The 12,049-nt window shown below is 35.2% G+C and overlaps 1 protein-coding gene across 1 annotated transcript in view; it reads right to left on the bottom strand.

The window, feature by feature from the left end:
• The window catches only part of LOC133527514 (carbohydrate sulfotransferase 13), a 93,883-nt gene extending 82,337 nt beyond the window's left edge, over positions 1-11,546 (bottom strand). The window contains exon 1 of the mRNA XM_061864554.1: positions 11,249-11,546. The gene's annotated coding sequence lies outside the window, so the exon portion shown is untranslated. The remainder of the gene's footprint in view (positions 1-11,248) is intronic.
• Between the last annotated feature and the right edge of the window lie 503 nt (positions 11,547-12,049).

Genomic DNA, 12,049 nt, shown 5'->3' with positions numbered 1-12,049 from the left:
AATAAGAAGAAGAAGATAGAGAGAGTAGGTGCAGACGTGTATGAATAGAGTCAAATAGTAATTTAAGTATATTTGTAACTAACAAAATATGGATTGTGTCGTCCGAAATAAATGATTTTTATTTTTATTTTATTTTTTTTATTTATGAATAGATAAGGACCGCCAAATTGGCCAAATATATATATATACATCGTGTAATTCACGAAGACACGTGCCTTGACTCGTATTGCCATGTTATTATAGGTTAGATTTGAGAAATCTGTGCGTCATCGTGGATGACACGAACTATATCGTATCACATCTTTGCAACCATTGATGTTTATATTTGGCCACTTATACCGTCAGCGTCATTATCTATTTTATACCAACTGTTCAGCGACAGAGTAGGTATCTTATTTACCCAAATTCAAAAGAAAATCAAGTCATATATCTTTTGAATATGCCTAGTTCCGCTGTCGACCTACATGTGAAGGAACCTTGGCAAGGGTCGCGCTCGTGGCTCTCATCCGGAAACAAAAGGAATGTTCTCCATGCAAAGCGTAGTGCGGTGAACTACAAATTAAAATTGCATGGCCCATATTCGTTACAATATAACAGAAAATACGTAAAGTTCTTTATTGCATACGTACAATTCTACAAATATTATTATGTAAAGGAAAACATATAAGAGATATTTTCAAGCTAACCTTTGTGAAACTGAGTGGAAAACTTCAACGTAATGTAACGCTGAAATCAGGGATCGGAACCGGTTTTTTGCAAAAACATCGAAATAACCATATATTTCGGTTTATTTTATACTCTAAATGTAGGAATCAGTTGTGTTTTCAGATAACGACTTCGTATTATTAGATTGCCTAATTAGAAATGAAGTAATTAACAAAGAACGAAAAAATACCGTTTTCGTTCCCAAACAAAAAATACCGGTTTCCGATCCCTGGCTGAAATAACAAAATTTAACGGAGAGTGACCCCAAAATATTTTAAATTCGCCAGATTCTGGTAGCTTCTAATCTTAATTGAATGACTTTACTATGACTTAAGTCAGGCCAAGCTAACTCGACAGCGATTTTGATAGCACAGACTGCAAGTGGTCTTTTAAACGTCATGATTTCATAAAAGTTTCAAGTTTAAAATGACACTTGCACAGTATGCGCTATCAAAATCGCTGCCGAGGTATCTTGGTCTAACTTTATTTATCTACAAATAATGTACACAAAACTAAACGTCAAACCCGTCACTAAGCCGGCAAAACTCGGCAAAATCGATTACTTACATCATATCTATTCGCTGCATTGTCAGTTTACTTGTGAATGCTGACCGCTGCGTTGTGTCTACCATGCATAATAATTTTAACACCTGCAATCTAGAATCTATTGAAGAGAGATAATATTTATAATTGAATCGACGATTGATTTCCAGTGTACTTCTATTTAAATGTAAATATTTCAGTAACCGGGATAAATGACAAACTAGTCAAAATAAAATTGTAAGGAAATGAGTTTTAATTAGTTATAGTTCGTGTCATCCACGATGACGCGCAGATTTGTAAAATCTAACTTTTAATTCCATGACAAAACGAGTCAAGGCACACGTCTTCGTGAATGACAGGATCTATAACTTTATAGGCTGCTACAAAACAATATTGATAAGATTTGGTTTTTAAATCACGTGTCAGAATCTGTCTAACCTACGCACGCACTATAACTACATTCACTGTGTGACATCTGATCGGATCCACAATACGAGGGTCTCCAATATCTCCTCAACATATATTATTTGCTGTAAACTATTAATCTATATGGACCGAGAGCTGGTAGACAGGCAGACAATTTTAACTTGTAGAAATTACAGTTTGCCTTAAAAATAAAATTTATTGGGCCAAAAAAAATCTTGAATATAAGGGTCGATTTAGCCCCGCTACCTCGCAACCAGACTTGCAGTGCTGAGTTAGGATATGATAGGTGAAGTATCAGACAAGTTTTCACCTTGCCATTTTATATAATACTCCAAAATGTCTACCAACTCTCTAACAGAGGCTATAGCCTAGAGTCGGTCTTAGCTAATTTTGCAGTTTACGCTGATTTGATTAGAAAAAAAAAACACGTGTCATTATGGTTAAACGTCATAATAAATATTCATAGAAATTTGACGACATGAATTGTCATTGCATATGTCGTGCAGAGTAAGCTTGGTCTAACTCTAGTTATCTCTTACCAGCCAAGACTAGACAATGTGTTTATACTTAGGCAATTGTCTACAAACACTAGGTGATTGTCGCATCGAGCAGGTACAGGCCAGGTCAGGGAAAACATCCGGCTTCTGACTTTCCAGAGATGTTTGCACCATGCGAAACTATCTGACATAGTTGCATTAACTCGGCCTCTCGTTAGGCACAACACAACTGATAGTCCGAGTCAACTAACGACGTTAGCTAGTTCTGCAGTTTCTGTAGATTGTGCATTATACATATAAGTACATTGCTGACCCCGCAATCTAGCTATTTATGACACTGTGACTCAGTATTTACATCGCATCATAAAGTGGAAGAACATATTTAGAAGGAAGGAATAATTCAGTTAGTTATGTCGATTTTTTTGCTTATGTTTCATTGTCATGATATTTTTCCCTGATTACCTACTTCCCAATTACAACTATTCCCAATTAAAGAAAGAACCTTTTTCATTATTAAATTAAAGAACGGGACCTAATCGTGTTATTTTAATAATGTGTAAAAATCGTGAAAGGTTAAATCAGTGAGAAGTTATTTATGTAAGTATATAGTTAGGTACTTTAGGAGTCTAAATGGCAAATTAAAATGGTGAGTTAAATAACGTAGTAGGTATTAAAGAGATTACCCCGCGCCTTGTGGATGCCTCTGGTGACCAGAGGGCTGGCAGGTACTTCGGCCCGAGACTAAGTCTGGCCATCCAAAGGGGTAACGCTGGCAGTCTTCTGGGCACCATAATACATAGTGACGACCTGGGGAGCATTTTTTATTTTTAAGCAATTACATATTTTTAGATATCAATGTTTATTTACACGCATGTTTTTGTTATCTTTAGCAACTAACTAATAATCCTTTGTTTTTAAATTGCACATAGCTAAAATTGAAACGGACGTAGATACGAGAGGCTAGAATGAATTTTTCCGTCAGCGCATAAATTATTGCACTAAATCTATTCTCTATTCTTAGTTCCATTGATATAATTAGAACATCTCGCGTGTTTGGAATGTCAATGTCACTTCAACTATGATATTATGTTTTAATTAAGTGATAAGATTTCCAATTCTTCATTCACCCACCATTCGGAAATTAGCAATTTCTTCTTTTCAGTTATCTTCCTTCCAAAAGGCCTATTACGGTCCCCCTTATCTCGCGATCACGATAAGATACAGCGTCCGTCTCTTCGGTGAGTTGTACTATTGAGCGATCAGCCGATCACTGAAGGTGACGTTCGTCTTATCTTGTCGATAATCCCAGGCCCTCCACCATCATTAAAGAATCGCCGAGTCGCCGCTATCAAAAGGGAAACTTTATTTAAATTAAGGCCTGTTTCACAATGTCTAAGTAAAGAAAGAAAGAAAGAAATAGAAAGAAATGACATTTATTCCATAAAGCACACATACACAGGACAAGAAGATGAAATAAATAAGATAGAAAGATAATGATAAGAACAACAAAACAAAAAAAAACAACAGATAGAATTATGTACACATTAAAATCCGCAAATTACACACTTGGGTCCAGCAATGTGTGCAGTAGGGAAAAGACCCTGTCTCAGCATATTGTTGCTATTCGCAAACGAGGCAAATTGCAACGCTGTTATTCTGCCAAGGCCTTGGGGAGTGACATATAAATATTAATAAATAGGTTTATATAGTAATATAAATAGGTATTCAAAAAAACTAATAATATAGTAAATGAATAGTTTTTAAAGATTAAATTAAAGTATTAAATATTCATGCCAATAAGAATTTATACCTCTAAAATAATAACAATAATTAATGTGCAGCGGGTCCAGATTTAATTTGAAAGTCTAGAAGAACTTCACGCAGTTTCCATTTGAAACCGAAATTGGAACCACAGTTTCTAATAGGCGGCTGCAAGTTATTCCAGCACTTGGTAGCTTGGAACCAGAAGCTGCCACGGAATGCAGCACATTTATATTTAGGGTTGATGAGCGGCTTCAGGTTAGTGATATTACGTTTTGTCCGCCTTTGTTGTCGCCAGATTAATTTTTCCGATAGATAGGACGGCTTGCCGTATTTAATTATTTTAATTACACCAAACAGAAGAGACGCTAAGTGAAGGTGTTGCCTATGTTCCATCTTAAGCAGCCTTGCATTGGATAGGTAAGGTGAAACCGATGTTCGAGGGGGAATGTTAAAACAATAACGGGCACAGGCATTTTGAACCCTTTGGATCAGCTTTTGAGTTTTCTTGTACAAACACGGGCCTATAACCGTGTCACAGTAATTCAATTTAGACAGTACAAGAGCTTCACAAAGTTTTATTCTCATGTCTACAGAAATGAATTAACCCATCCCGTAAAGCACTTTCAGGCTATAGAAACAGTTGCGGACCGTGTCAATAACGTGTTCCTCGAAACGAAGGTGACAATCCATTAAAATACCAAGATTACGAGCTTTATATACTCGCTCAATTGGAATTTGAATATTATCATTACACTGCATAAAGCCAGAAATTTGTTTTTTACTTCCAAGGACGAGGAATTTGGACTTGGCTGGGTTCAAGACTAGGGAATTTTTCGTACACCATTCAGCTATGCTCGAGAGATCTTCATTCATACGACGGATTGCTTCCCCAACGTCGTGTTTATGAAAAGGGATCATCAATTGCAAATCATCAGCGTATAAATGTTGTAAAGTATTTGATAGTTAATTAACAAATAAATTTACTGCCAGATAAAACTACCTTAAGTTGAAAAGGTATTTATCTACCAGCTTTAAGCTTATTTAAAGATTGTGAAACGCCAACGATGACTTTATTCGTGAGATAAGTGGCAAGTTGCTTATTTAGGACTTTACTTGGACATTGTGAAACATGCCCTAAAACTTGTATTCTAACATACCTTTCTTAGTCTAAACAGCTATAAATATTTACTTCGGTCAGAAAAACTTTACTGCGGAGGACAGTACTTTACTTACCTACTGAAATCCGTAACTCAGTATCGTTAAACATTTTAAAGAAAAAGCATAGTGTCATATGTCCAAAGTTTTATAATTTAGTACTTACGTTCTACCAATAGGAGGTATGTACATACATTACAACTCTTATATGACATTACTAGTAGGTACGTTTATATGAGTTAAATTTTCACTCCAGTGAAGTTTGTATCTTCTTTTGAGACGAAAGTTTCTTAAACCTCTAATTAAATTAGTAGTTCGATGAATATGCGTTTACAAATACAGTATAACAAACAATAAATATCAATCCAGGAAAGACAGAAGTTTGGCATCACTGGTTAATATTTAGCAGCAAATGAATGGAAAAACTATACGGCGGTAGCTGCCATAATGAATGAAGTCATTGATAAATGCCAACTAACTGCCTAGGAACTTTACGACGTATTGAATTTGGAGGCTTACTACCATAAGGTAGTGGTGTGTTGAAATACTAAATATGTAAGTGTGGTAGCGGCCTTAGGGCTATTTGTACGGAGTCTTTATTTATGTTTCTGTATATTACAAACGCGAAGCACAAAATAAGTGCCAGTCCTCCTAAAGCCCTCTTATGTACAGAGTGACACATTTTCAAAGAAGTTCAATTTTATTCTGTTGCTATGAGGTAATACTGTTTATTGCACACCGGCATAAAAGAAGAATAGCACAGATAGAACAAATTGATTTAGGTACATAGGTCTCAGTGTTGTCGCTAATAAGCGATCTTGTCCCGACATAGCTATCATTTCTCATACCTTACCCAACCATATCTAGACCATCTATGCCTATCTGTTTCAACATACATATAGACAGGTATGTACATGTACCTACCTAGAGTCCGACCAAGCTAAGTTTTCGCATCAAGTGCTACTTCAAGTATGACGTTGACATAGCTATAGTGACATTGCGAACATGCAACTTAGCGAAAAAGTCTAAATTAAGCAAAACTGGTTATTAATGTTACCTAATCCAACTATTATTTCACCAGCTAATTTATTTTGGTTAAAGCTGTATAATTTATTGAAAACACCTACATTTCAATAAGATGTTGGTTTCGTCACGCGATGCCGCCATTCAAGTTTTGTGACTTTATACGACTTTCTTTATTGTTCAGATAAGGAGTTCAAAAAACTCATTCGCTGTGCAATAAGCTAGCATAACTTGAAGCTTTGTAATTACGAGGAATAATAATTAGGAGATTAGTCACGACGCATTCATTTTAGGGTGATGCATTTTAATTAATATTATATCTAGTAAGAGTCCCCAACAAGCTCGACCGAATACTCTCTACTAGACTAGATATACCTTATCCTATTGTTAGTACAAAGTTTCAGAGTTTCATTAAAATGAGTAATAAGCATGCTGCGGACCCTTAATGCCTTTAATTTACTGTAGCTGTTCTCTGACTGCATGCACTCACTATATCTCGCTATAATATGTATATTTATCATCAGCTTATGATTTATTTTCTTGTACACGGAGTATTACCCAGCCTTCTCTTACTTCTCTGATTTTTTGATACGAGAGGATCATTTTTCCTTCACATGATCCTTAACCCTGCATCTAAGTTTGTCTCTATCTTTTACATTATATTCTCGCCTCAAAAATTGTTTTACAGAAGTGGTAGTTTTCAAATTATTAATAGAATCAAGCGTTTTTCTTCTAACTTGCGTTGTCCTGGCATTTTTTCCACGGCTCATGGGAGCCTGGGGTCCGCTTGACAACTAATACCGTCAACATCTTCAGTATCTGATGATGCCTCATAGAGAGGCGAAACGCGTGTCGAGTTTTGTACTTTAGGTGGTGGTTTGTTCTATTTATTTGCGTAATTATTTATTTTCATCATCATTTGCATGCAAAAAATATGCAAGTAAGTAGATATAACAAGTGAGTAGTGATGGACTAGCAAGGTAGAAGATTTGAAGAGCACTATGCATATTTTAGTAACTTAAAAAAGTAGTTATGTACCTAATTATTTACTTAAGTTATTTTCATTATATATCATACTATGAACAATAAAAATTCATAACTGGTTGAAAGAACAGAAGCATAAAACGAGATCAAGCGTGCCAAAACCGTGAACTTAATGTATCGTAAATTCAGTTCACGCAGATCATAATTATTTTCTTTTTTTAGACGCACAATTTATCTTGATGTCACATCCGCTGAGAAATGATTACCCGCGTGTTATTGTTACACGGGTTTCTGAGACAACAGAGTAGTAGTTATATGTGGCAATCCGCAATAATACGCCAAGTTATAATTAAGGTAGTAAAAACGAAGAAATGTGTGTATTGGTGTCCTAGATTTCGAATTTATTACGTCACTGATCGGTAATAATAAACTATTTTGTCACAGATGATGGTTCGATTAAGTGATTCGGTACACAGAAAAAAAAAAGTTCTCCAGCCAAGTAAATACTCTTGTGTTCAGACATTTTGTGTTTCCTATATAAGGAAACAATAAAATTCTTGCGTCAAGATATAAAATATTTCAAAGTTTATTATTTAAGCTAAAAAATTAAATTCTCTATCCGAGCTATAAAAAGTTTTTTTTTAAAAAGCTCATTATTCTCACCAAGAGCGTTTACGTTTTGTTTTAAGTATTGTATTTTTTAAATTGAACCTAACTGTCTTAGTGCAATACTTAAAGAACTTGTGCCAAGAAACTTTGTTTCTTGGGGTTAGATACTCATAATTGAATTGAGAATTATATTTCTCCATAAAAACAAGAAAAAGTATTGGTTCAAGAGTGCGTTACTCAATGTGAAATATGATATTATTTATATCTAGAGCCGAAATCTCTTAGCGCCAAGTTTAGTATGTCTTGAATAAAGAATGATTTTTTTTAAACCAGCATGGTTTTCGTCATTCGTTGAAATCTTTGTAGTTTTCAAGAATCCTCTTTATCTTCTTCTTCTTCCTCGCGTTGTCCCGGAATTTTGCCACTGCTCATGGGAGCCTGGGGTCCGCTTGGAAACTAATCCCGAGAATTGGCGTAGGCACTAGTTAAACTAGAGGCCTTATTGGGATTAGCCCGGTTACCTCACGATGTTTTTCTTCTTCACCGAAAAGCGACTGGTGAATATCAAATGTTCGTACAGAAGTTCCGAAAAACTCATAATTTACGAGCCGGAGTTTGAACCCGCGACCTCCGGATTGCAAGTCATACGCTCTTACCGCTAGGCCACCAGCGCTCTTGTCCCCTTCATCAAATTTCTTGATACTATTTTATGTATAAGTCTCAAACCAAAGTTTTGGTGCTTTTTCTTTTAAATAGCTTTGGCTCTTGACTGTATATTGACAACATCAAACCAAGAATTAATCGCCTTGCGTAAAAACTTAAGTCTCAAAGCAACATTTTGGTGCTTCTTCTTTGAAATAGCTTTGGCTCTTGACTGTAGGTTGAAAACATCAAATCAAGAATTTCTCGCTCTTGTCTAAAAACTTAAAGTCTCAAAGGAAAATTTTGGTGCTTCTTCTTTGAAATAGCTTTGGCTCTTGACTGTAGGTTGAAAACATCAAACCAAGAATTAATGGCTCTTGTATAAAAACTTAAAAGTCTCAAACCAAAGTTTTGGTGCTTCTTTTAAAAAAAAGCTTTAGCCCTTGACTGTAAATTGAAAACATCAAACCAAGAATTAATCGCTCTTGCCTAAAAACTTAAAAGTCTCAAAGGAAAAATTTGGTGGTTCTTTTTTGGAATTTGGTAATATTTTTGGTTTGAGGTAGAGTTACTCAAGATAAAACCGTTTTTTAAGAGCGTGCTATATCTCTTTCTAAGACTTTTTTTTCTTGCGGCGAATAATTAATATCTTAACTCAAATCACTACCATTCGCTTTAAAAATGTGTAAAGATAAAACTAAATAATTTATATTCTCCTTTTAAAAATTATGTTGTTTTTAACTCAAGACATATTTATTGGACTAAGCAATTTATTGTTTTATTTAAGCAACCGTGCGCAAGAGAGTTTTGCGTTTTGAATTAAGATATCTTTTTTATCTGTGTACCCAGTTTACAAGTAAAGTGAAGTTGAATAGAAATTGGTAATAATATAAACAAACCAATTTATCTTCATTACTTCTTTATCTCGCACTTTTTAAGGACAACCATGACCTTATTGACAGTCAAAGTATTTTTTAATATTTTATTATTTATTAACAGGGGTTTCAAACTAAAGAAACAATCATTCGTGCTACCCTATTAATTTCTGGTGTGACAAGACCAAAAGATCGAATCCGAACTGTACCCCTAGTGTAAATTTAGTCGATAGCGAAACGTGACGTACGCGTTTGCGTTAAGTCTCATTTTGTATGGGTTTTTGAACAGCGCGCCAAGCGGGACGTTTTGGAAAGTCAAAAATCTCATACAAAATGACACTTAACGCAAACGCCGTACGTCACGTTTCGCTGTCGAAAATATTTACACTAGGGGTACAGAATTTAGGAAATGTTAGGCTCATTTTAAAGTTCGAATCTGCCGAGTGTACGATAAATGAAACTAACTTAGATATTTATATACTCAAAAATGGTGAGGCAAAAAAGATTCGGTAACCAAAAGAATTCGGGAACCGCTGTAATTGAGCTTAATTTTCTGAAAGACTGGGCGCAGTGTTATACCCCATTTTAAACATTACCAGGTCTTTCATAAAATTTAAATCACATTTACTTTTACATTTTTTTTTTCATATTGTTTTCATCGTGACAATTGGAGAAATATTTATTGACAATAACAATATACAATAATGGATATATACAGATGATTACTATAACTAGCTTATATCTAAAATAGGCCCTTGAGAAAATAATAAATAATTGTATATAAGAAAATACACCCTACTAAACCTTTTATAAAGTAATCTATTTCTAGTAGGAACTTTTCCAAGATTTACCTAAACTCTCTAGTATAGGTACTTATCACTGAAACTGATACGGTTTTATGACTTAAATGGTTTTTAATGAATTTGTTTCCCATCATATCAAAGTACAATATCGGCAGTTAAAGATGAATTTAAGTGGAATTTAACGTTACCTATCAGTTTTATAAGAAAAAAAAATATTTATTCAGTAGCACAAGTTATTTAAAGGTTTAACACTTAACCATAAAGAAGAATAATTTAAAGTCTAACCAAATTAATTCTGCACACATTTTGCAATGACTATTTATGTGTGGAAGTATCATCATTAACGTATTATCCAATGTATTTTGCTTTCTTGCTTGCTTGCCATTAACGAGTTATAAAAAACTTGGTACATCTTTTCTTTTATTTGATTTTGTAAATATTATTATAAGATAAGTAAAGATAATGTTTTTTGTGACTCTTTCAAACTTAGGTACTCAGTTCCAAATACGTACGTTGTGGTACTTGTGGTGGTAAGTGTTGATCTTTATTTCCTTGTGAATTTGCTCTTTGTTGATTTCAAAAAAGTATATATACCAATTTATTTTTACGACGACTTAATGTTTCCTCTGTTTAAAAGCCCTAAAGTTTTTTCTATGACCATCCTATCTATTACTGTAAAGATATAAGGCTTTCAGGATTCAGATATACGTTGTATTTATAAGTCCTTTTTATTTTAAGTATTCGAAAATAAATTCATCCTCATAGGTTACGCTATATCACTTACCATCCATCGTTTAAATTCTGAAGTCATCTTCTATGTTGGATACCTAGACCTACTTAGATTTACTTAGTAGACACAGTTGTTCAAAAATTGCAAAACTTTCGAATACTTAATAGGTAAGTGTAATAGCGATATTATGGAATGCGGTATTTTATTAACATATTTATGTAAGACAAGATTGGATCTGCAGACGAATAAAATTTATTATCCTCACCTCAGACTGGACAGCGACAACCGAAATCTGTGAAGGTTATCTGGCCAATTTGACTATAATACCTCTGCTTTATGACTATGACATCCACATGACATAATATTTATGCCCATACCTAGCATTAGATATTACAGAATCTGTAGTTGTAGGCAGCCTTTCTTAATTCAGGCTCTATTATCATATTCGTATTCCACAAAACGGAGCTAAAATACTTAATAAGTCATACATACTGTTCCAAATGCGTTCCAAGATATTTCTTATAACTGAAATGTCTGTCAAAAACCAATAATACACCAAGTTCCGTTTTGTTTATACCGAATTCACATAGACCGGGTGCGAGGTACGTCAACACGAACGTAGCGGCGTAGGGACGTCCACGCTTCGCGGACGGCGCTCCGACACTGCCGAGAGTGCCGAGCCCTGTGATGTATCGACCCCCTCTGACATAACAATGCGAGAGGACCCCGCAGTCTCGCTGCAAGACCACTACTGCACTGCAGCTTTATTTTTGGCAAAGCACCCGATAGTGGAAGCCGGGCCGAGTTTGAAACGAATTCGTGCCAAGAGCGCGAATGGATCAGTCAGCGACCCCGTTCCGAAGATCGCGGCTTAGAATAATTTGAACTAAAATTTTGCGTGTCATTAGTCATTAGGATTTCCATGTTCCTTTATCTAAGGGCGTGTTGCGAGGTGGGGGGGGGGGGGGGGGGGGGCGCAAAAAGACCAAATACAACCAGTATTTTTTCTTTGTTTCATTTTCATATTTCTGTTCTTCTCTACAAGGTGTTGACGCAAAAAAAGGTTGGGGATCCCTGCATTACACGAAGCTTTGCGGTTTACAATTTTGGTCATTTCGTATAGGATATAAGGTTTAGTGTTCTATATCTATAGGAATCTGGTTAGCGCATGCGTGAAAGACGAGCACAGAGAACGCAGAATCTTGCAGGCGGAGATTCATGGTCACTGGTTCAAGGTTGCGTGGTGCATTCAATAAAGTTTACAATAGTTATCTGAGATAAGTCTAGTAGCTT

The sequence above is a fragment of the Cydia pomonella genome, chromosome 18, assembly GCF_033807575.1.
Source record: "Cydia pomonella isolate Wapato2018A chromosome 18, ilCydPomo1, whole genome shotgun sequence".
Classification (NCBI taxonomy): domain Eukaryota; kingdom Metazoa; phylum Arthropoda; class Insecta; order Lepidoptera; family Tortricidae; genus Cydia; species Cydia pomonella.
This window is presented reverse-complemented; position numbering and strand designations above follow the sequence as displayed.